General features: G+C 38.8%; 1 long non-coding RNA gene across 1 annotated transcript; it reads left to right on the plus strand.

Moving 5' to 3' along the window:
* The first annotated feature begins 13,342 nt into the window (after positions 1-13,342).
* LOC104101830 (uncharacterized) lies at positions 13,343-15,555 on the plus strand. Its single transcript, XR_687559.2, has 2 exons — positions 13,343-13,543; positions 15,284-15,555. It is a non-coding gene; the product is annotated as an uncharacterized lncRNA (long non-coding RNA).
* Positions 15,556-26,639: the final 11,084 nt, after the last annotated feature.

The following is a 26,639-nucleotide window of genomic DNA, read 5'->3' on the forward strand; positions in this document are numbered from 1 at the left end:
ACGCTAAGTCAAACGGAAGGTCCAATAGGATCATGCCACGTGTCAGAATGACAAGGCATGGCAAGTCAAATTAAATAGCCAATGAAAATACGCCACATGTGCAAGTGACATGTTCTGGCCAATCAAATGCGGCCTTGTCACACTTCAATTTGATTGGTCGGAAAGAGTTTGTTCTTATCATAACTCTTCCCTCCCACGACTATAAATAGGGGTCTTCATAACTCAGAAAAGATACCAGAAGTTATAACAAGAAGCAAGAAAGAGCTCGTGGATCAAACGCTGCAAATTCCTCCATAAGTTCAAGTTCAAGCAATGAAGTTCAAGCTTAAGAACGAAGAACAAATCAAGTTCAAGCTCAATAATGAAGAACAAATCAAGATTTAAGGAGTACGAGTTCAAATCAAAGTTCGTGCTAGTTGAATTCAAGATCATCGTTCTTGGCAATAACTACATATTCAAGATTAAGCTCAAAGGCCCTTGGATTTACTTACTATTGGAAAGAAGAATGAGAGGATTCATAGAGATTGTACACTCATGTTATTTGAAATCAAATACTACGATTGTTGCAATATTTTACGGTCTTGATTTTATTTTCTCAATGCAATTTATTGTCTACAAATTCTGGCACGTCCAGTGGGACAATCTCTACCTCTCATCTCAACTTTTCAATCACCAAAGTTCAAGAACGTCAAAATGGCTTTAAAGAAAATCAACTCTAGATCAACATCCACCAAGGCTGCTAACTCCAGGTCCTATGCTGATGTGGAAAGCATCCTCGATGTTACCTTTGGAATCTTTGGACCAGTTACGAGGCGCAAAGCAAGCTCTTTGAGACAACAAGCACTCCAAGTGCCGTCCGCATCAACCCCTGTTTTTGGATCTTCAACCTCAAAAGGAATAAGATCCTCTACGAATGTATTCGAAGGAGGAAGCGATATTACTGAAAAGATCAAGAAAATTCTAGCTCTGCTTCCAAAAACTCTATTGTGAAGGAAGATGATGATATTTCAAGTGATAGATCTTCCCCACTTACACCGCATAGCGTGAGCCATTCAAGAATCAATCTGTGTGACAATCTATGCTACTCCCCATCATCTACAACAATCATGCAAGCCATGGTGACAAACACTTCATCTGTGGAAGAATAGTTGGCAAACTTGACGAAAGCAATCGCTGGCTTGACCAAGTGCATGAAAAATCAAGATGCTAGAATTAACAAGCTAACAGACAGGGTGGGAATATTGATGGAAGAAGAATCCACCCATGCACCTGGAAAACACCCAGAAGTTCAAGAGATTTATCCTCCCCCACAACAAGTTACATCCACTAAGGAAATTCCAGTCTCTTCGGAAGGGATGATTCCAATCAATAAACTAAATGAGTTCATTAAAGGGACTATAAAAAACAAATATGAAGTTGCTTCCAAGTCCTCTTTTACCTACGCAAAGTCGTACACTTCAAGGATCGATATGTTGAAGATGCGTGTTGGCTATCAACCTCCAAAATTTTAACAGTTTGATGGCAAAGGCAATCCAAAGCAACATGTGGCGCCCTTCGTTGCGACATGCAACAATGCTGGGACTTATGGAGATTACCTCATTAAGCAGTTTGTACACTCATTAAAAGTAAATTCTTTTGATTGGTACACAGACCTCGAGGCTGGATCTGTTGATACTCGTCAACGAAAGGGTGAACCAGTTATCGACTTTATCAATCATTGGAGGAATGCAAGCCTCAACTGCAAATACAGGCTTAGTGAAGCTTCGGGAATAGAGATGTGCATCCAAGGCATGCATTGGGGAATCCGCTACATCTTTCAAGGTATCAATCCTAGCACATTTGAAGAACTTGCGACTCGTGCCCATTAGATAGATTCAAGCGTGACCTCCATTGGAAATGAAAGGCTGTCTATCTATGAGCCTCGCAAAGGGAACGACAAGCAAGAAGTCAGGAAATGGAGAAAGTTTGCACCCAAGTTTGAAAAAAAAAGAAGCTATGAATATCAACACATCACCTGTGAAGTTCACAACGAAGGTGAGCAAGAAGTAGAGTACGAAATCCACTTCTTTTTAAGATAAACCAAGTGGAAAGTTGACTCTAAAAGAATTGCAAGAGAAAGAGTACCCATTTATGTATTCTGATGTGCCAGCAATTTTTGAAGAACTCCTCGAGTTAAATCTCATTGAGCTTTTGGAGATGACGCGGCCAAATGAAGCTAGTAAAACAAATGACCCAAATTAGTGAAAATACCATCGACTCGTGAGCCACCCTCTCAAAAAGTTCTTTGTATTCAAGGACAAAGTTATGGACTTTGCCCGTGAAAAGAAGATCGTGCTTGAAGATAAGAAGGCAAGTGCGAACCAAGTCTCTATCATCTTTGGCTCATTCAGTCTAAATGAGCTTTGCAGTTTAAAAGAAACCAAAGATGAAGGATTACTGGAGAATAAAAAAGTCAAAGTAGACGACCATGATGATGATGAAGGTTGGTAGTTGGTGACTCGCCGTAGGCACCACAAAAGGAGCCCACGAAATGAATCAATAAAACAACCAACAAGGTAAATGATGGTGAAAAGACTAAGGAGACGGAATCTAGTTAAGCATTTGAAGAAAGCAAAAGTGAAGGTGTGCCATCCTCAAAAGCCACAACATCCAGTGACCTTGGAGGAGTTCTTACTAAGTTGGGTCCGCACAAAGATTTTCCATGAAGGTATTGGTGCCTCTTGTTTCCATACTGACAAAGGGGAAGAAAAGAGTGATGACCTACCATCGGCACCATCTTTGGAAAAGCTCATCGAGTGTATTCCTCAAGAAGTTAATGCTTGTGAGGAAAAAGTTATGTTCACAAATGACGATCCTCTACTAGGTGACACTTCTCATAACCGCCCGTTGTACCTGGTTGGCTATATGCGTGATAAATACGCGATGAAAGGGTAAATTAAATTTTGGTTGATGGAGGATCCTTAGTGAACATCTTGCCAATTCGTACTGTGAAGGAACTTGGTATTCCCATGAACAAACTCTCAGAAAGCCATGTGATGATTCAAGGATTCAACCAAGGGGGCAAAGAGTTATAGGTGCTATCAGTTTGGGAATCACCATTGAAGATATGCAATCAAGTGCATGGCTGCATGTGATCGATGCAAAGACTTCATATAACGTCTTGCTTGGAAGGCCTTGGATACATGAGAATAAAGTAGTTCTATCTACCTACCATCAATGTTTAAGATACTACGAGGGTAAATTCGAGAAAAAGATAGTTGTTGATGATGAGCCATTCACTAAGGTTGAGTCACACTTCGCCGATGCAAAGTTCTACATGAAGAACCATATTGTGAAGAAGCTAAAAGCTGATAATGTCATGAAAAGCAAGAATGACGAGCCCACAACTAAAAGAGCTGAGGTGACTGCTGATAGAGCCAAAACTGTTACTAAAGAGGTGCAACCTAACTCTAATAAATCTTATAGAGGGGATATTGCGTCTTATGGCAAGAAAGTAACTCTTGCGCTCCAATATGTCCCTAAAAAGGAAGAAAGATGAAGGTGAATAATCTAATGTCTAAACTAACATGCTAAAGGAGTTAACTCTTCCGGTAAAATGAATTGAGGCAGTAAAGTTGTCCTCAAAGACACTTGCAGGGTTTGTGGCCCAAAATCATTTGCCGAATATGGCACTTCCTATAAAGAGAACAAATCAAGGTTTTGATCCTAACACTTACAGGCTCTTTGCAAAAGATGGATACAATCCCAATGAGCCATCAAAGTTAGGGAAGCTCCCATCAGAAGCTGCGACGAGGCAACCACGTGAAGGTTTAGGATACAAGCAACCTTCATCAATGCACATCTCCATAAGAAGGGCGAGCAACAATTATATCACCGTAGAAGATGAATATGTCGCTTCTAACAAGCCTTCTGTCTTTGATCGCCTTGGAAAATCAACTGTGAGGACTTCCGTGTTTGAGAGATTAGGTCCACTAAAGAAAGGGAATAAGTTCTAGAGAAATTATCGAAATACAAGAACACCCACTTCGCCCAAAATTCAGAAAATCTCTAAGGATTTCCAAAGTCTGGTTCCTTCTAGAATGAGGCAGACAAACAAAAGTCATGATTTCGTGTGATGAGGTACTAAAGATGAAGTATATACACTATGGTCTACACTAAAAACGTGATGAAGACAAAGAAAGTGTGGGTTCTTCGTATCATGTCACTGCTCAAGGCGAGCATGGTGTTTCATCTCTAATGGAGGATGCTGAGAAATTGGAGGATGTTTCACCGTGTCATCACATATCCTTCAATGATGGGGACCCTCAAGAAGATGAAGATATAAAATATGCTCCCCCCAGAACTTTAAGAAGGGGTGAAGGCAACGATTGATGCCTTAAAAGAAGTTAACCTTGGCACAGATGAATAACCAAGTCCCACATACCTAAGTGCTTTACTAGCAATCGATGAAGAGAACACTTATATCGAGTTACTCAAGGAGTTCAAGGATATCTTTGCTTGGATTTACAAAGAGATTCCTGGCTTGGACCCTAAAGTAGCAGTTCATCATCTTGCAGTCAAGAATGGTGCCCGTCTTGTTAAGCGATCCCAAAGGCGCTTTAGGCCGAACTTGGTTCCCTTGATCGAAAGTGATGTTAACAAACTCATTGAAGTTGGCTTTATTCGCAAAGTTAAATACTGAACATAGGTCTCAAGTATTGTCCATGTAAGGAAGAAGAATGGCCAGATTCGGGTGTGTGTTGACTTCAAAGATCTAAACAATGTGTGTCCCAAAGATGAATTCTCGCTTCCTATTCTAGAGCTGATGGCCGATGCTACTACTAGGTACGAGGCAATGTCATTTATGGACGGTTCATCGGGCTATAACCAAATTCGCGTGGCACCAAAAGATGAAGAGCTTACTATATTCTGTACCCCCAAGGGTATTTATTGCTACAAGGTAATGCCTTTTGTCTTGAAGAACGTCGGTGCTACTTACCAAAGAGCTATGCAAAATATTTTTAATGATCTTCTCCAAGAGAATGTCAAATGCTATGTTGACGACTTGGTGGTAAAATCAAGAGAGAAGAGCAGCCACTTGAAAGACTTGAGAATTGTGTTTGAGTTGCTCCGGAGGTACCAACTTAGGATGAATCCATTGAAATGTGCCTTTGGAGTTACTTCTGGAAAGTTCCTTGGTTTCATTGTCCGACATCGAGGGATCGAAATTGATCAAGCCAAAGTGGATGCCATTTTGAAGATGCCTGAGCCTTGCGATATTCATGAATTGAATAGTCTACAAGGAAAGCTAGCATACCTTAGGAGATTCATCTCAAACCTAGCTGGGAGGTGCCAACACATTCAGTCACCTCATGAAGAAAGGCATTCCTTTCAAATGGGACCAAACTTGTAGCAATGCCTTTGAAAGCATCAAAACTTACTTGATCAAGCCTCCAGTTTTGGCAACCCCTATACCTGGAAAGCCGTTGATACTATATATTTCAGCACAAGAAAGGTCTGTTGGAGCGTTGTTGGCCCAATAAAATAGTGAAGGAAAAGAAAACTCCCTTTACTACTTGAGAAGGATGATAACACCAAATGAGTTGAATTATTCGCCAATCAAAAGGTTATATTTGGTACTAGTTTTCTCAATCCAAAAATTGAAGCACTACTTTCAAGCTCATGTCGTTCGTCTTTTTTCTAAAGCAAATCCGATCAAGTTCGTGATGTCAAAACCAGTCCTTAGTGATCGATTAGCAAGATGGTACCTCTAGTTTCAACAATTCGAAATTGTGTACATCCCTCAAAAGTCTATAAAAGGACAAGCGTTAGCAGACTTCTTAGCAGATCACCCTATACATGATGATTGGGAGCTAACCGACGAATTACCTGATGATGACGCAATGATCATTGAAGTTCAACCTCCATGGAAGATGTACTTTGATGGTGCTACACATCGCAGAGGAGCTGGTGTTGGCGTAGTATTTGTCACTTCTCAAGGTGAAGTTCTTCCCTACTCTTTTACGTTGACGCAACTCTGATCTAACAACGTTGCTGAGTATCAAGCATTAATACTTGGGCTTGAAATGGCTGTCGAAATGAAGTGGTTGCAATTACAAGTCTTTGGTTACTCTCAGTTGGTGATCAACCAGCATTTAGGGAATTACGAGGTCAAAAAACCTGAACTACGCCCATATCATGATTATGCTAAAATATTAATAGGGTGGTTCAGTGACGTGACTATTCAACATGTGCCAAGGAAAGAAACAAGAAAGTTGATGCTTTAGCTGCCCTAGCTTCATCATAATTACCCTGCATGATCAAGCGTAAGTTACTATCTGCCAAAAATGGGTAGTACCGCTGCCAAATGAGGATGAAGGTGAAGAAAATGAACTTGAGCATCTTATGGCCCGTTTCTAAGGCTGAGAAGGAAGAATGGCGACAACCCATTATCGATTACTTGAGCTACGGGATACTCTTAGAAAATTCGAGGAGAAGGACTGAAATCTGTCGTCGTGCACCTCTCTTCCTTTACTACAAAGATACTCTATATAGAAAATCATTTAGAGGGAGTACTCTTACGATGTTTAGGGGAAGATGAAGCACTCCAAGCTTTGCAAGAAGCGCATTTTGGGGTATGTGGATCACATCAGTCTGGACCAAATCTACACTTCCATATAAAAAAGGATGGGATATTATTGGCCAACGGTGCTAAAACATTGCTTGGACTACACTCGAAGATGCAAGGCTTGCCAGTTCCACGGAAATTATATTCATCAACCTCCTGAAGTGCTACATCCGACTGTTGCATCATGGCCATTTGACGCTTGGGGACTAGATGTTGTTGGACCATTGCCAAAATCCTCTGACGGACACTTATACATCTTGGCTGCAACTGACTACTACTCAAAATGGGCTGAAGTTATTGCTCTTAAGGAGGTAAAGAAGGAAAATATTGCAAGTTTCATCCGAGTAAACATAATATATAGTAATGGATAATGGCAAGCCATTCGACAATAGGTTGATGAACACGATTTGTGATCTCTTTGGCTTCAAGCAACGTAACACTTCTATGTACAATGCTGCCACCAATGGTCTAGCTGAGGCATTCAACAAGACTCTATGTAACTTGTTAAAGAAAGTTGTCTCCAAATCTAAATGAGATTGGCATGACCATATGGAAGAAGCTATGTGGGCATACATGACAACTCATCGCACACAAACACAAGGGACCCCTTATTCACTTGTCTATGGAGTCGAAGCTGTTTTTCCACTTGAGCATCAAATGCATTCATTACAATTAGCTATTGAAGAAGGGATCACTGATGAAGAAAATGCTCGACTTCCATTAGCAGAATTGGAGGCTCTTGATGAGAAGAGGTTGGAAGCTCAATAGAGCCTTGAATGTTATCGAGCTAGATTGTCTCGCGCCTTCAATAAAAGAGTTCTCCAGAGATCCTTTCAAGTAGGAGATCAAGTCCTTGTGGTACGAAAACCCATTATTACTTCCCATAAACCTGTAGGGAAGTTCACTTCAAAATGGGATGGGCGGCCATATGTCGTACAAGAAGCTTACTTAAGTGGGGTTTACAAGCTGGTTGATACAGATGGCATGAGAATCAGCCCTATCAATGGCAAGGTTTTGAAGAAGTATTATCCTTGAAGTTGCAACGCTCCTTGACACACGAGTCTAAACTGCATGCTCCTACACTCCTAGCCCACATGAGTCTAAACTATGTACGACCACCACAAAAAAAAGAGTCCGCTAGGTTGAAAACCTCGAAAGAGCTAGGCAAAAGTTAGGACATAAAATAAAAAAAATAAAAAATCACCCACTCTGAGCTAGGCAGCTTAGAGTTTTATTCTGAGTTCAGTCGCATAAGTTCAAAAGATACATAATCCCTGAATCATTGTCCGAATGAAGTACGATAGAATGTAATACATTCAATCAGCACTTGAAAATCGAGCTGGGATACCATTCTTCTGTTAAACTTTGGATCCCATTTAATTTAAAGGGGACAAGCGGCTATGGTAAATTGGTGTCTTCAATAAAATGATTATAGTCTTTTAGGAGGCTATAAAGTATTTGCATTGAAGTCTGGGGATTCGCTATGTTTCCATGTTCGTATAACTTTAGAGTTTGTTGGTCTTCATATCCGCTCATTGCCCTAAAAAATAAAATAAAAGGGAAGAGAAGAGAGGCGTCAGAAGGGAACACAAGTATAAGAAAGAATATTACCTGGCACGACGTTTAAAATTCAGTGAGACTTGAACCCAAGATATTTGGTGAGAATGAAGCTCTTGAATTTCAATTTTTGGCAATTAAAAAATTCTTGCAATCTCGAGATTTCCACACCGAGATACAAAATTTTGGTGAAGTGGCGCTAATTTGGAACTGTCGGTATATCAAAAACCAAAGTCAACCTCGAACTATCATCCGAAACTATCCTTAAGGCATTAAATTTTACATTTTGGATATGGTTTAAATTTTGACGTTTAGTTTCCAATAAATCAAAGGGTTCATGATTTCGACGTTCCTACATCAAGATACAAAAGCTTTGGTGAAGTAGCGCAAATCTGAAATCATCGCCGTGTCAGCATTTAATATTGATTTTGTACTATTATCTGAAACTATCCTTAAAGCATTAAATTTTGCATTTTGAATTTATTATAGATTTGTAAGTTAAGTTTCCAAAAAATCAAACGGTTCGTGATTTTGCATTTTTTACACCAAGATATAATTTATTTGGTAAGACTACACAGATCTGAAATTTTCAACGTGGTGGAATCTAAAGTTGGTTTCAAAATATTATCTGGGGAGATTCTGAAGATGTTTGATTCTAAGTTTTGCATATGTTTTAGATATTGAAGTCTAATTTTTGAGAAATCAAAAACGGTCCGTTATTTGGACTCCCCAAAGACAAGATATGAATCTTTTAAGCGCGTAAAGCTGAAAATTATGCGACTAAGATAAAAGTTGGACAATGTAAAGCAAAAGAGAAACAATCTTATTTAAGATGAAATAAATATCCACTAGTTCAATCTAACATAAAGATAAAAGGAGAGATAATGCTAATAGCCTAATCTTAAGAGAACTTGTAGTTGATCAATTCTTGACAGCTAGTCTCCAGGTTCTTCTTCTTCTCCTCCAGATAGGCCGAATCATCAACAATCAACAAATTTACATTGTCATATGAAGAGACCTCAGTCTCGGTAGCTGAAACATTTTTTTGAATCTCTTCAACCTTCTTTTGAATCGCTTCTATAACATCTTCGAGATTCTCCCTCTCTTGTTGTAATGTCTGCAACTTCTTCACAACTCTCTTCAGTTTCTTTTCACTAGAGGAAGATTTCTTGACTTTCTCACTTGCTTCAAGTTTGAACGATTCGAGACGCTCCTTAGCTTTGGAAATCAGCTCTAGCTTCTCCTCTTCACTCGTCTTATCAGCCAAATCGGATCTCTCTAGGTCATACAAAGCAGCAAGCTCGAAAAGAGAATCCAGTAAACACTCTAATAGAGAAAGATCCAAAATATTCGCCTTTTTCATGTCCTCGAAAATCTCAGTGATTTTCTCCCTATAAGATGAGAGCAATTCTGCACGATTTTTGGAGAGTCTATTGCAAATATCATCCCAAAGTCCCAAGATGAATTCCTTTTTGCGATTAAAGACAATGCTATTTCCTTCAAAAATAGATACTGTTGCATTTGTCATTGGTGGAACGCGAGTTATCGCATTTGGAGTTTGTATTTTTAGGGCTTTGTCATAAGGAAGGGATGATGCCTTTGAAGATGACTTCACCTTAGACGTAGGCACTCTAATAGATTCATAACTCACTTGCGGCTTGTCATGTGGGGACACCATCGGATTCCCAATGGCATTTAACTTCATAAGAAAAAAGGAAAAGAAAGTAAGTAATTTTTAGTGAAGTTATTCGTTCAAAAAAGAAAAAGAAGGGAAAAGGTGAGGTGATTGTATTTTACCTCTTTGTTACAAGCTGTATGCGTTCTTGAGGGACTATCAACACTTGGAACCTCTACGATCTCTACTGGGTTAGGCCGTTTCCTTTTCCAATTTTGATCTTCATTGGTACTCTAGCTTGTATGGAAGACCTGGAGGGTGTTTTTCTATATCTATTGAAGTGCACACCACCTCTTTCAAAGCTGCCTTTGAGGACTTAAGCTTCTTTTTTTTTATGTTGGGTAACTACTTTTGGGATTGGAGTATGTGGCTCTTTGACATTTGAGAGCGTCTTTCTAACACCTTGATCTTCATCTCCTAAAGGAGTAGTAAATTTTAGCCCAAAATTGTCTACTAGAGCTTGTAAATTATCCTCGAGAAACTTCCAATGCGCTTTCTCCCACCAAGATATATAATTGATGGAGAAAAGCTTCTCCACAGGATCTCCCATTGGGGGAAATATTGCACGTGACATAGACTGATACAGTGTGCAAATCCTCCAAAATCTGAGTCCTTCATCTAGAGAGGCGCTACAGATATCATTCTCCAAAAAGCCAGGGACGTTCTAGTAAAACCCAAATTGACGACCAAATCGATGCGGGCTATATGGCTTGATGATGAATGAGTTATCATACCTCAAAGGGAGGTAGTTAAAACGTAAGCTCATGAAATAATTTGACTCTAACTATTGAGGGGCCTCGTTATGAACCTAATAATAATGACGAGAATTAGTTAACATTGTTGGTGTCCAAACTATATCCTCTCCATTGTGGATGCGCTTTCTTGCATCCTTCTTGTCAAAGTACTTCGTGGCTCTCTCTCCTGAGTATGCCACCATCAAAGGGACATACGAACCCTTAGCAAGTGGATAAAAGGTTTTGAGGTAATGTGCAAGCCAGCCGTAAACATAATGGATGGGAAAACAAACTCTGACCTGATCAAGTTGGGAAGAACATGAAATCTTATTCAAACCATGATAAATACTTGCCAAAACTGGGACAACAAGGCTAGTCTTTCGCCCGCTTGCCATCATGGTTGCCATCTTAAAAGTCCTAGGACAAATGAAGTTCTCTGCCTTATAGGGAAACACAGAAGCACATAGCCAACATGATAAAAAGCCTGCTATATACGTTTCATCTTTCTTGTCAGACCTCACCCTAAGCTTGGAGAATATAGCTTTTTGATCTCTCGACCACCTAGTTGTCTCGGGAATAACTCCGTTAGGATTATGTGTCGACTTTAGGCGTGCATATTTATTTTTCTTTCGCAGTGGGGTAGATAGTTCCACGGCTGATGTAAGAAGCGTGTTCATCTTGGGGAACCAAGCCTCACAAAATGCTTGCAAAATGTTCGAGTTTCGATCATAAGTGAAAAGTGAGGCATAGACAACATCATAAATCTTTATTTTACTCAAGGTTTGTTGGCTTCCACTAAGTATATCTTCAGCCCATTCCCAATATCCTGGAATATAATGATACTCGCCCTCGATTGTTGTTGTGTTTCCCCAATATACTTCTCCTTGAATTATGCGACGCCCTAAGTTTGGTAGTGTGCTATAAATTTTTACGTGGGGATGGATTGACGCTTGGTGAGACCACATCTTGGACAATGGATTAGAAGTAGACTTGTGCTCCAAAGTCCAGTTTTCTACATGAAGCGAGTTCCTCAAAGAAGGCCATGAGGCTGCATACCGGCCAGCTTATGGGGTGTGAACCAAAAGCTTGGTTTGTTCTATGCCATCTTCAATCTCGATTACGAGATATCTAAGTTTGGAGGAATGTGAGGTATAGTATCTGAAATTTTTCATCTTTTCGGGCTACAAAGGACAAAAAGAAAGTCATCAAAGTCCAAATCGAGAATATTAGAATGGGCACAAAGGTATAATTGGATGAAATGGCCTCCGATTTTTGGGAGGGGATGAATATCTATCCCTTCACACCCTGAGAGTAATCTCTCCGATAGTCGGGCCTCCTTGAGAGTAATCTCTCCGATTGTCGGGTCATCTTGAGAGTAATCTCTCCGATAGTCAGGCCACCTTGAGAGTAATCTCTCCGATAGTCGGACCACCTTAAGAATAATCTCCCCGATAGTCGGGTCATCTTGAGAGTAATCTCTCTGATAGTCGGGCCACATTGAGAGTAATCTATCTGATAGTTGGGTCATTTTGAGAGTAATATCTCCGATAGTCGGGTCACGTTGAGAGTAATCTCTCCGATAGTCGGGCCACCTTGAGAGTAATCTCTCAGATAGTCAGGTCATCTTGAGAGTAATCTCTCCGATAGTCGCGCCACCTTGAGAGTAATTTTTCTGATATTTGAGCGGGGATGAGTACCCATCCCCTCACACCCTAAGGTCACCTTTTTCATGACTGAATCATCTCGTTAAACAAGAACATATCTTTCTTATTTGAACTATAAAAAAATTAGTAAAAAAAAAAAAGCACAAGAAAATAAGAAAAAATTACTTTTGCGTCAATGCTTCCAAGTCGTCAAAAGTAAATTTAAAATTATTTGCAAACACAAAAAGTGATGCTAATAGAATAAAAAGTATATTTTATTTATAGATGTCAAAAGGCGATGGTTGAAAGGGTTCCGATGTGAAATGGAGTGTATGAGGCGGCTGCTACAATTGTTTTCCATATGGGATTCGTCTAATTACGGCGGCGACAATGAATCCAAAATAGACTCGAATTGTTGTATGAATTGCCAACCTAATATGCAATTATGTCTAATCATGACAATAAGAAATAATTTCCTTTCCCAAAAGGAATCGTAGATATCAGGCGGCAATTATGATTTCACATTGAAATCACAAATTTCAATGGTTTTGTCTTATCCCTATTCAAAGTAAATGGTCATTATATTGTTCAAGTAATTGACCGGGTTTACACGTAACAAAATTGCATGGACAATCCTTTGTGCTCTAAACTGGCCTAAGACAAATTTGATAGTACGCTAAGTACTTCATTACCCGTTTTCGATTTTGACAAGTGTACATCTTAACAAGTTTTGAAGTCGGGGTATTTGTACGCAATTAAAATTTTATTAAATTTAAATTTATAAAAAATTTAAATTTGATCTCAATTAAATATATTTTGATCTAAATAAATATTATGAGATAATATAATTGGATTAATTATATAAATTCAATATAATTGGACTAGCCATTTAATTGGGTTACAAATGATGAGCTCACTTCACTAGTCCAAGATATCATCTTCCTAGAGGTCCAATTTGGTGCCACGCATGAAATAACGTAGCACACTAAGTCAAACGGAAGGGCCAATAGGATCATGCCACGTGCCAGAATAACAAGGCATGCCAAGTCAAATTAAATAGCCAATGAAACTGCGCCACATGCGCAAGTGACATGTTCTGGCCAATCAAATGCGGTCTTGTCACACTTCAATTTGATTGGTTGAAAAGAGTTTGTTCTTATCATAACTCTTCCCTCCCACAACTATAAATAGGGGTCTTCATAACTCAGAAAAGACACCAGAAGTTATAACAAGAAGCAAGAAAGAGCTCGTGGATCAAACACTTCAAATTTCTCCACAAATTCAAGTTCAAGCAATCAAGTTCAAGTTCAAGCAATCAAGTACAAAGGTCAGTGCAAGACATTTAATTTAAAGTGTGATTCATGCCAAAACTAAGAATATTATTCTCTTGATATTTTTTCCTTTTTAGTCCACCCAAAAAAGAATAATATTTTTTATTTTTAGTACAACAACTACTACTACTATTATTATGTCTTACTCCCAAACAAGTTGAAAATGTTTTAATTAAATTTTAATATTTAATAATAGTTTAATTTTAAACTTTTCATTTTATTCTGTGATGATTTATACCCACAAAAATTCTATGACTTATTTTAGACCATAATGTTAATTTTTTTTATTCTTAAACTCCATGCAAAATTATACACTATCACATAAATTGAAACAGAGAAAATATTTTTCTCTTTTAATAAAAAGAACAAAAAAAAATAAAAGATGGATCATAATATTACTAGTGGAGATACTCCCTCTCGTTTGGGTTGCTTGGGATTGGAGCATCTGGATCCACCATAACCTTCCAAAAAATGCATAGAGGATTTCAAGTATCTTGAAATCAACACCAATTAATTTAAAATAAATTATAGATATTTGTGTGGTTATAAATTAATCATCTCATTAAGGATAAAGAAGGAAGTTTAAAGTTAAATTATTTTTAAATAAGAAAGTATGACATTTATTTTTGGGACAGACTAAAAAAAGTTCGAAACATAAATTGGAACAGATAGACTATACTTGCGTGTGGAGTAACTAGTTCAAAGGAAGAAGAGACAAAATCGTGCAATTCGGTACACAAAGTAACAGGAGTTTACGCATGGTTCGGAGAATGGTCGTACCCCAAGGAGGTGCCTACCCTGGCATAAGGATCAGTAACTAATTCTACGGCTCAAACTTGTGATTCATTAGGTTAGACTGTCTACATCACACCCCTTGAGTGCGGTTCTTCCCCGGACCATGCATGAACGCGGGATAAATTGTGCACTGAGTTGCCCTTTTAAACTCGTGATTCATATAGGTTACACTGTAACAACTTTATCGTTATTCCAATACTTCGAAAAGACAAGTGGGACAAACATGAAGAAGAAAGAAAAGAATACAATTTGTTGCGCGAACTAATACAATTGCGCAAACGAATACAGTTGATACAAGTTGTATTCGTTGCGCGAACTAATACAGTTGACACAAGTTGTATTCATTGCGCGTTTGAATATAAATGATACAAGTTGGTAACAATTGAATAATAACTATAAATGATAATTAGGCAAACAATAGTTACTAGACTCTAAATTATAGTGTTTTATGAAAATTTCTCAAAGAAAAATTGAGTCACCTTTATTGCTACACTAAATAAGCTTCTTTTATATCAAGGCCGATTTAACATTTGATATTGTTAGGCAAATCAACCCAATAACATCAGACTCGTATTATTTTTTTCTAAAAGGTCTCACACCACTAGCAGATCCCTATAATTTATATTTAAGCTTTCAATCTTTTTAACTATCAATGTGAGACTTTGTTCGTACACTCAACAATCTCCCTTTGAACTAAGTTCCATGTAGCAATCCACATGTTAATTTTCGAGATTCATTATGTACCACCCAATAGATATTATCTTTTCAACTACTAATGTGATTTTTTTTTTAAAAAAAAATGGTCACTTCAATTTCACATAGTCGTATATTCTTGATTTAATATTTCTTTTTTTTATTTTTCTTCTCTTTGATTCTGTTTTGATCCCTTATGTTAAAGTTGTTGCTCATTTGATGATTCGAACCCACATCCTAAGTTGCAGGTGAAATGTGCTACCATTCGGGCAATCACTCTTGTCCAGCGAATGAGATTCAATCACTCTGTTAGAGAGCTACGGATATTCTATACAAAGGAGATGGTGCTGTTTTTTATGAGTGCATGTCACAATCAATTGGGGAGATGCACAGAAGAGGAAAGAAAGAATATTTAGTTTATTTATTCGTTTGGAAACCTAAGAATAAACTATTTGCAGGATACCCTCCTGAGTTTTTTTGTGGCAATAAATTAATAGCAGAGATCTGCCAATCCAGTTTATCACGAGACTTTTTCCATCTCCCCTTTATTTAATAAAAAAAATAGTAGTATTGTCCGGATCACGTATCTTAATTATTTTATTAAGCAATTGCTACCTTTTAGTGATATATGTACTGAGTAACTTTTTATACCAAAACGTAAGCAAATAGGAAGAAATCATATCCGGAATCAGGAAAATAATTTATGGATTCTGAACTTATTATCAAACATATAATTCGTTTTAGTTACTAGATTCACAATTAAATATTTATACACATTTAATGGATTTGCAAAGACAAACGCAGAAGATATTGGGTTCTTTCGAACTGGGTAGCTACTATTATAGTGTCACATTCCAAACTACCCCCTAGACGTGATTGACACCCAACTAATACCACCTGCCAGGCGAACTCATTTCTCATACGTTTAACTATTTACACAAACACTGAGAGAAAAATAAGTGCTGGTTTAAAAGTATTTTTAGTAATTAAAGACGAAATAGTTGCCAACCAATTCCTTAGTCAATTGATAGAAATACCAACAATCACTCAAATAATAAAACTCTAACTCAAATCTCACACTAAGACCATGAAGCATCTAACAGAGTAAAATGAGTTTAACTGACGGGTATGCGAACCCCAAAGAGAAGGAAATAATTAACACAAGCTAGATAAAGCTGAAACGAAAGCCTACACGAATAATGCGGTGGCTCACCTTAGCAATAGGATCCACTCGAACGAACTCGTCAGTCACTAGCTTTATCTCCCAAAACATATCTGCATAGAGATGCAGGTAAGGAGTGGGTTATATGTAAATATAACCCACTAAGAACCTCGACCAGCCACTTTAAATACCTCTTGAACAAGTGTTAGAAAATACAAACACACCACAATAAAAATAATATAATAAACACAATATATATGTATACAATAACTCAATATATATGTATCAACATAGTTAATAAGAATTAACCAACAAGAGTAGACACTAAGGACTTGTCATAATTGTAGTGAAAGAAATTAACCAACACATCTACGAGTCCACAACGGTACCACAATGCCTCAAATAAGTAATGGAGCATACACAATGCTCACTGCAGCAAACACAATGCCCAAAATATATCAAGAAGCATACACAATGCTCGTACAATGTACGAAGGCATACACAATGCCCCAACATCATGGCTCACAGCGGTATCAAACTATTCAACTCAACATCATGGCTCACAACGGTATCAAACTATTCAACTCAACACCATGACCCCAAATAAGCATACCTTGTGATAAATTATGTGTCTTGTTATGTTTTAATGATCTAACAAACTTAATGATAAGAACCAGATCGGGAACCTGTTACATATCCTCAAGGTGCCAAAACACAACAACTTTCAAATCGGGAACAAGATCCAACAGTTAGAATCAAAGAGACAATAGAGGGAACAGATGGACATTAGTTCCCCTGCTTATTGTACCAGTCAACTGCTCACAATGGTAAAGTCATTGCAATTGTTCCCCTGCACACACGCAACAGTATGAACAGTGCAGCAGTTACCTTATGGGGAATGCCTTGTACCGGATATTTGCTTGCATCATACAAGTGACATCACTTGGATACTATTAACATGAAGCAATGAAGAAAACATACACTTGTACATCCGATAATTAATCAAGTTTCCTCTTAAGTGTGTTTTCATCTTGCAAGTGACTTCGAGGCTTCAAGAACAAAGAACTACATAACGAAAGATCAGTTTCCAGCATTGTGTTATTAGATGTCTTTAGTTGTATTGCACCTTTGTTAGAGTGATTTACTTGTAATTCCTACTTATCTTAGCTAGAAGCATTGTATAGGAAACCATTTGTAAAACCATAAACCTTGTATTTGCGTCTTGACTAGAGTTAGTCGAGCTGTGAGCTTTGTAATAGAGTTATTATAAAGAGGCTTGTAATAGAGTTATTACAAGTGAGTAGGGATTTAGAGTGTAATTCCCAGGTTACAGTAGGTTATAATCTAAAAGTTGCTCGGTTAGTGAAGTTAAAATCCTACAAGTGTAGGTCGTGGTTTTTAATCCCGTGAGCTGAGAGTTTTCCACTTAAATTTCTGATGTGTCATTTACCTATCTCTTATTGTGTGTATTCTATGGGAACTGATAGAGCATCAGATTCTCTATTCTATTTGGTAGACCCTAAATTTCTTCTAATTGGTATCAGAGCAGGTTCTTTTTATCAGGCTAACACCTAGAATGGATCCAAATGGCTGCTCCATCAAACTTTGAAGAAGGTCAATCAACCTACAGACCACCAAGATTCAATGGACAATACTATGGATAGTGGAAGACAAGGATGCATGATTTTATCATGGCTGAAAATTCAGAGCTCTGGGATGTTATCTGTGATGGACCCTTCGTCCCTATGAAGACTATTGGCGAACTGGCAGTGACAGTTCCCAAGACAAGGAAGGAGTAAAACGATGCTGACCGCAAACCTATAGAGAAGAACTTCCGAGCAAAAAAGATCCTCGTATGTGGTATTGGACCAGATGAATACAACAAGATCTCTACCTGTCAATCAACCAAGGAGATCTGGGAAGCTCTCCAAACGACACACTAAGGAACAACTCAAGCCAAGTAGTCGAAGATCGACATACTCACCACTGAGTATGAACTCTTCAGGATGAAGGATGATGAATCCATTCAAGACATGTACACTCGATTCACCTCCATCATCAACGAGCTCCACTCTCTATGAGAGATTATTCCAAGGAACAAACTTGTCAGGAAAATACTTAGTGTATTACCTAGTTCCCGGGAAAGAAAAGTAAATGCTATCACGGAGGCAAAGGATCTGCAAAAGTTGACCATTAATGAATTCATTGGAAATCTGAAGATCTATGAAATGAAGAAGAAGAAGAAGGACCATGAAAGAAGAGAGCCCAAAAAGGAGAAGAACTTGGTCCTCAAGGCAGACAATAATGATTCAAGTGGTGAGGAAGCTGACATGGCCTACCTGACGAAGCGATTTCAGAAAATGGTTCATAGGAATTGAGGCATTCCAAAAAGGGACAGCTCCAGCAATCCAAGAGGCTATGAATTGTGTCATAAATGCTATAAGCCATGACAATTCATCAAAGACTGTCCTCTCCTCAAGCAAGACCAGTACAAGCACAATACAAACAAAGCAGTCAAGAGGAACCCAGTTCCTGACAAAAGATTCAAGAGAAAAGAAGTCGCTGAAAATGTGGTGAAACAAGCTCTTGCTTCATGGGGAGATTTTTCCAATAAATCTGGAGAAGATGATGAACAAGGTGATACCTCCATGATGGCAGTTGAAAGTTAAGCAGCTGAATATGACTCTATCTTTGCCCTGATGGCAAAATCTGACGATGATGAAGAAAATGATGATGATGATGATGATGATGAGGGAGAAGTGAAAGGAAGCATCCGGAAATTGTATATGGATAGTGGCTATTCTAAGCATATGATTGGAAGCATCGATGATTTCCTTTCGCTCAAAGCTCTGCAAGGAGGGAGTGTGTCCTTTGGCAATGGCAAAAGAGATACATTCTGGGAGTGAGAAGAATTGGAAAGACGCTCACTCACTCAATTGAGAATATGTATTATATGAATGGATTGAAATATAGCCTACTGAGTGTCTCGCAAATATGCGACAAAGAAAACAAAATGGAATTTGTGTCAAAAACCTGCACAGTCACAAATCTCTTGATTGGTGATTCTGGTGGCAAAAAGATACAAAAATATTTATATTGCTGATTTTGAGTAATTGCGCAATGAGGATCTTACATGCTTGAGTGCTGTTGATGACAATGATGTAATGTGGCACAAAATATTGGGTCATGCAAGCTTTACGTTGCTGAACAAATTGGTCAAGAAGGACCTGGTTCATGGGATGACTAAGTCAAGTTTCAAAGATCATAAAGTGTGTGATGCATGTGTAAAAGGAAAGCAAGTCAGGTCCTCCTTCAAGACCAAAAAGGAAGTAAGCACCACAAGTCCACTTGATCTCCTCCATATGGATATGTGTGGACCTATGAGGGTGCCAAGTAAAGGAGGAAAGAAGTACATTTTCGTCATAATGGATGACTACTCCAGATTCCCCTGGACTTTGTTCCTTAGAACCAATGATGAAACTTTTCCAGTGTTTGATGCTTTTGTGAAGAATATTCAACTGAAGATGAGCCATAATGTAGTGAGTATAATATCTGAGCACGGCATAGAGTTCGACAATGCAAAATTCGATGAATTCTGTGCTGAAATTGGTATAAGTCATAATTTTTTAGCTCCAAGAACACCCCAACAAAATGGTGTTGTGGAGAGGAAAAATAGGACTTTTAAAGACATGGCAAGGACAATGCTGATTGACAATGGTGTTGCAAAACGTTTCTGGGCAGAGGTAGTCAACACTGCGTGCTACTTGGTGAATAGGTGCATGATCAGGTCTCTCTTGAATAAAACCCCGTATGAACTGTTGAACGGGAGAAAACCCAAGCTAAAATATTTGAGGAAGTTTGGGTGCAAATGTTTCGTTCTCAATAATGGGAAGGAAGCACTAGGAAAATTTGATGCCAAAAGTGATGAAGGAATCCTTCTTGGTTATTCATCACAAAGAAAAGCCTACAAGGTCTACAACAAAAGAACTCAATGTGGTGAGGAAAGCATACATGTGATCTTTGATGAACCTCACCACCTATGTGGGAAATATTTACATGATAAGGTTGATCAAGACGGAGAGCAGTCAAAGGTTCCTGGTGAAGTCATTAATATGGAAAATGGAAAGGCTGACATGATGAGTCAGGTCAAGGAATCAAACGAAGATGGTGCAGCTTACTCTCCAACTGATACAGAGGAACTTGGTCCCTCAATCACAACAACTGAAGAAGAGAATAGAGTTATTGATGCCATGCAAGGAACTCCTGATGTTGAGTTAAGAAGTGGCACACATGTCAATAATGGATCTCATTCAGAGGAACCTGGATCCTCTCGCAATGAGATTCAGGTGTCTAACTGGAAACACAAAAGTTCACATCCTCTTCAAAATATAATCACTCCTCTTGAATCGGGGCTTCAAACCAGACCAAAGTCAAGAAACTCACTTGCCTTCTCAGACTTTCTCTCTCAAATTAAGCTTAAAAATAACAAGGAAGCATTGAAAGATGCTGACTGGATTACTGCTATGCAAGATGAACTCTATCAATTTGAGAGGAACAACGTATGACACCTAGTTCCTCGACCCTCAGACAGAACTGTTATATCAATTAGGAGGGTGTTCAGAAACAAGCTTGATAAGTTTGGGAACACAACAATGAACAAGGCAAGGCTAGTAGTTTAAGGATACAATCAAGAAGAAGGGATCGACTATGATGAAACTTTTTCTCTAGTTACTCGAATGGAAGCCATCAGAATCCTCATTATATTTGCATCTCATATGGAATTCAAATTATTCCAAATGAATGTAAAAAGTGTATTTCTGAATGGATATCTAAAGGAAGAAGTCTTCGTCAAACAACCACTTGATTTTGAATGTCATGAGCAACCTGAGCATGTATTCAAACTTGACAAGGCATTATATGGACTAAAGTAGGCCCCTCGTGCATGGTATGAAAGGTTGTCCAAATTTCTCCTTGAAAATGGCTTTACATGAGGAAAAACTGACAACACCCTATTTCTGAGGAAACAGGGAAGGAACCTGCTCAATGTGCAAGTTTATGTTGACGATATCATTTTTGGTGCAACAAATGATTCCCTTTGTGAAGAGTTTGCAAAGCTCATGGGAAGCGAGTTTGAAATGAGCATGATGGGGGAGTTAAATTTTTCTTGGGGATGCAAGTTAAGAAAACTCCTAAGGGAACAATGATAAGTCAGCAGAAATACATTAAAGAGCTCCTAAAGAAAATTGAGATGGAAAGTTCAAAGATCATTGATACTCCTAATGCCGCTGCCACTCGTCTGGACGTGGATGAACTTGGTTCTCTTGTGAACGAAATCATGTACAGAGGTATCATTGGTTCACTCTTGTATCTCATAGCCAGTAGACATGATATCCTATTCAGTGTGGGATTATGTTCTAGAGTTCAGTCTAGTCCAAAGGAATCTCAAAGGAACACAGGACCTGGTTCTCTACTATCCCCCAGGAGATAATTTCGACTTACTTAGGTATGCTGATTCTGATTATGCTGGTTATCTGGTGGATAGAAAGAGCACATCTGGCATGGCACATTTTCTGGGATTGTGTCTGATTTCATGGGGTACCAGAAAACAAAACTTTGTGTCTCTTTCAACTGCAGAAGCTAAGTATGTGGCAGCTGCCTCTTGCTGCGTTCAACTGTTGTGGATCAAGCAACAACTGGAGGAATTTGGTATATTTTATGATTGCGTGCCATTACTGTGTGATAATACAAGTGCTCTTAACATGGAAAGGAACTCGTATCAGCATAAGAGAACAAAGCCCATTGATGTGCGACATCATTTTCTTAGAGACAATGTTGAAAAGGGTCTCATCTTCATGAAGTTCTGCAAAACAGAAGACCAAGTAACATATATCTTCCCCCAAGCACTGAGTAGAGAGAACTTTGAAAAGAATCGATTGGCGTTGATAAAATTGAACTAAGCACCAAGTCCCTCAATGATTGGCTATGAAAGAATGAACAGGTAAAAACAACTAAAAAGTGTTTTCTAGCAAGTTCTAACTCATCTCTATGTCGTTACAAGTATACATGCATGGAAACTACAGAGCAAACAGGTAGCTAATGACATTGCATCTTGGTATAAGGATGAGGCTCACAGTTACAAAACTAAGTCAGGGAACCTGGTTCCCTTGACAAAGGTTAGTAGTTCCTTTTGTATTCTCATGCATATTTTTAAACGACTATAAAAGTGCCAAGTCATTAAAAGTTTCAGTTTGTTTCTCTCTCTCTCTCTCTCATCTCTTAGAACTCAAACATCACACCAGTTACTAAACGACCTATCTACCTGCTGATTTGTACCCATCTGTAACCGGTCCCTCACTTCCCTTAAAATAAACCCAAAAGCTGTCTCTTTCCTCACTATCCACATCAAAGCCAAAAATTCTCTTTTCTCTCTCAAAAGAAATACTTTTCTTCTCGTATCCTCACTACAAATCTCCACTATGTCTCAAAATCCAGAAGTTTCAAACGTCTCTAGTGTAGTCCCCACTGTGTCCTCGTCTCATGAAGCACATGAACGAGAATCGGAGTCCCCTCTGTCACCCAGTACAAACCCCATACTAGACCAATAACCACCTGCTATTTCCTCTCCAACCCAATCGAGTTCTGTTTCTCACTGCAGTCGCAAGACTTGGAACCCCAAACAATTCGTTGCTGTAACCTCTCCTTCTGACTCGCCAAAAAATGGCAGAAGGTGAAACAGTAGATGGAGATGAAGGTCAAGAAGTTTCTAGTCAGAATTCTGGGGAGAGTGATGAAGCCCAACATGATGTGGTTCGTTGTAGTGAAGCCTCAGCAACGCCTATTTCAAGTTTCGATTTGAATATTGTCAACCCCACAGGTAATGTTCCTCTTGTACACTCTGATTCTACTTTGGGGGTAAATGAACAAGAAGCCATTGAGAACATATTGTTAATCATTGTAGATGGAGGTTTGGTTGGTAGTTATAAGGGTGTTAATGAGACCAATGGGTCTCAGGGGAAAAGTGAAGGCCATCAGGAAGAGGGTAGGGAATTGGTGCCCCTTAAAAATCTGGCACCTGATAGTACTACTGGGGAAACAAATGAGGGACCTGATCCTTTAGCCCATGAGGACCCCTCTGCTCCTACCTGGGATGAAACTCCCTGCTCTTCGAAAGATCCCCAGATCAGTACTGATCCTGCTCATTCTCCCCACTTTGATGTTGAGCCGTTAAATATGGTATTTCCTGAGATAAGATCTCTTTCTGATGAAGAAAAGCAAAATAGTGAGGAGGATTATGACAATATGTCTGTTTCAAGATTTATTGCGGCTAGAAGTAGAAGGGTTTCTCCCAAAGAGCCTACTCTTAAAATACCTACTACTAGACTACAAAATAAGGAAGCCCTTGAATCTGTTCTGAAGAAAAATAAAGAAGAGAATAAAAGGAGGAGGCTGGTGAAAGGGGGAAAGCTGGTGAATGAGGAAGAAGTGCTTCCAGAACTTGTTGTTGATGTTGACGATGAAGAGGTGAATAATGAACCTGCTTCCTTAATTCGTAGGTCATCTAAGAAACTTGTAATTCCAAAACTCAGGAGAGAGCCATCTATGAAAGCTGCGGAAGTGGAAAATATTGAGGTAGACAAGTCTGGTGAGAAGGTGTCTGAGAAGTTTGGTGAGAAATTGTCTGAGAAGTCTGCAAAGAAAGAGAAAAATGTGAGAAAGTCTGTGAAAATGAAGGCTGGTAAAAATGAGGAACTTGGTTCCTCCAAGAAGGCCAAGGTGGTTGTGGCCAAGGATGAAGGAAGAAAAAACCTGAGGAAACAGAGGGTGTTGTGGGGCAGAACATTTGCTCATGATATTCTCGACATGATAGGGATGCGCCAACTGGTTGATATTTGTGAATTTCAACAGTGGACACACTTGTTCACTAATGAGAGCCCTAAGGTGTATGAGGAAGAAGTGCATAGCTTCTATGCAGACATGTTCACAGTGGAAGGGGATAACATTTGTTTGAAGGTCAACGACGTAGACTTTGTGATATATGAGGCTGTGTTGGGGAGAATTTTGGGAGCGCCTACTGAAGGAATATCATCCATTGAGGTGACTTGTTCTCCCAATTTTATAAGTTTCATTCTGAAGGATGATGTAGTACAGCAATGGGAACAGGTGCACAAGAAGGACCTTCTTCCAGTGTATCAACGGTTGTTCGAGATGGGGAACAAGATTTTACTTCCACATGCAGAAAGGCGTTCCATTACGTCAAGAGCAGACATGTTCCTAATGGAAGCACTAGATTTCTACACTACTATCAATCTGCCTGGACTCATGATAGAGCACATGAAGAAAGTGACAGATTTTAAGGATGGTAGTCATGGGTTGCCCTACGGCTTCTTACTCACCAAGGCGTTTAACTTCTTCAAATTCCCTTTGGGAAAATCAACAGTGGGAACTCGCAAGCAAACCTTCTCGAGAACCACCTTAGAGGAGTGTGAGTGCATTTATAAGAAATGAGGGGTTGGCAACAATTCCACTATTTCTTAATTGATTTATGCCCAGAATGTTGCCAATGAAGAGATAAGGAAGTTGAAGGCACAAAATGTTATTCTTGAAGGACAGCTTAGTCAGGCCCAGGAGGTACCTGGTTCCAGCAGAGCACAAGGCACAGAGGTTGCTCTACTGGCAAAGGAAAATGCAGATCTCAGGAAACAGGTCGAGGACCTGAAGGAGGGGCTTCTTAACGAGCAAGTGTCTGCAAATGCCCGAATAGATATTCTCCTCAGAACCCTTGTCTCTTCATCCATGCTTCCCCCTTCTAGTGATTCTTGAAACAATTCCCTTCTCAGTGTCTAGTTAATTGTTGTTTGTCCTCTATCTTGGTCCCCTTGTTTTGTTATTTTTGGTGGCTGGTACTTTTTAAGTTGTTTTGATTTGTGCATGGTTGTGTAACAGTGGTACTATTATTTCTGTTCTCTTTTCCTTAAAATTACTGAGTATTCCGTCCTTTTACTATGCATATTATACTCTTATGCTCTGTTTTAGTCATGTTTGTGTGCACACATATGGCATGAGTTAATTATGCTGGACTTCTTTTTGCTTATTATTTGTGGATATTCTTTTTATGATGCCAAAAGGGGGAAAATTAACTGAGAGGGGGAACAAGTTTAGGGGAAAGTACAGGAAATATTGTATGGCTTTCTGGTTCTTAGGGGGGACTTCAATTATAAGTTTGTCATCATCAAAAAGGAGAAAATTGATAAGTTATGTGCCTTGTTATGTTTTGATGATCTAACAAACTTAATGATAAGAACCAGATCGGGAACCTGTTACACATCTTCAAGGTGCCAAAACACAACAACTTTCAAATCGGGCACAAGTTCCAACAGCTAGAATCAAAGCGACGATAGAAGGAACAGATGGACATTAGTTCCCTTGCTGACTGTACCAGTCAACTGTTCACAGTTGTAAAGTCGCTGCAACTGTTCCTTTGCCCACACACAACAATGTGAACAGTGCAACAATCACCTTATAGGAAATGCCTTGTACCAGATATTTGCTTGCATCATCCAAGTGACATCACTTGGATACTATTAACATGAAGCAATGAAGAAAACATACACTTTCACATCCGAGAATTAATCAAGTTTCCTCTCAAGTGTGTTGCCATCTTGCAAGTGACTTCCATGTTTCAAGAACAAAGAACAACATAACGAAGGACCAGTTTCCAACATTGTGTTATTACATGTCCTTAGTTGTGTTGCACCTTTGTTAGAGTGATTTACTTGTAATTCATACTTAGCTTAGCTAGAAGCATTGTGTAGGAAACCATTTGTAAAATCATAAATCTTGTGTTTGTGTCTTGGCTAAAGCTAGTTGAGTTGTGAGCTTTGTAATAGAGTTATTACAAAGAGGCTTGTAATAGAGTTTTTTCAAGTGAGTGAGGGATTAAAAGTTTAATTCCTAGGTTACAATAGGTTGTAATCTAAAACTGCTCGAATAGTGAAGTTGAAATCCTACGAGTGTAGGTCGTGGTTTTTAATCCCGTGAGTTCGGAGTTTTCCACGTAAAACTCTATTGTGTCATTTATTTATCTCTTATTGTATGTATACTGTGGGAACTGATAGAGAACCAGGTTCTCTATTCAGTTTGCTGGACCCTAAGTTTCTATCACCTTGTAACTTGGCTTTCTCCACAAAGATTCCCACACAGTGATTGGTATTTGGAATCAAATAGTAGTCTAGCTTCTATGTATTCACGCCGACGTCACAACGTTTCCCCAATATTGTCCATTGATACTATTCTTTCCCAAAGAACCAGGCTATAAAAATATAGGGAAACTTACACAAATATCCCAAATAAGTCTCAACTTATCAACCTAGCCATTAGTCATAAACTTACCAAAACTAGCCAAATACATATAAAAATTAAAAAATAAAATAAATAAGGTTCTT

Source organism: Nicotiana tomentosiformis, chromosome 5 (genome assembly GCF_000390325.3).
Source record: "Nicotiana tomentosiformis chromosome 5, ASM39032v3, whole genome shotgun sequence".
NCBI lineage: Eukaryota > Viridiplantae > Streptophyta > Magnoliopsida > Solanales > Solanaceae > Nicotiana > Nicotiana tomentosiformis.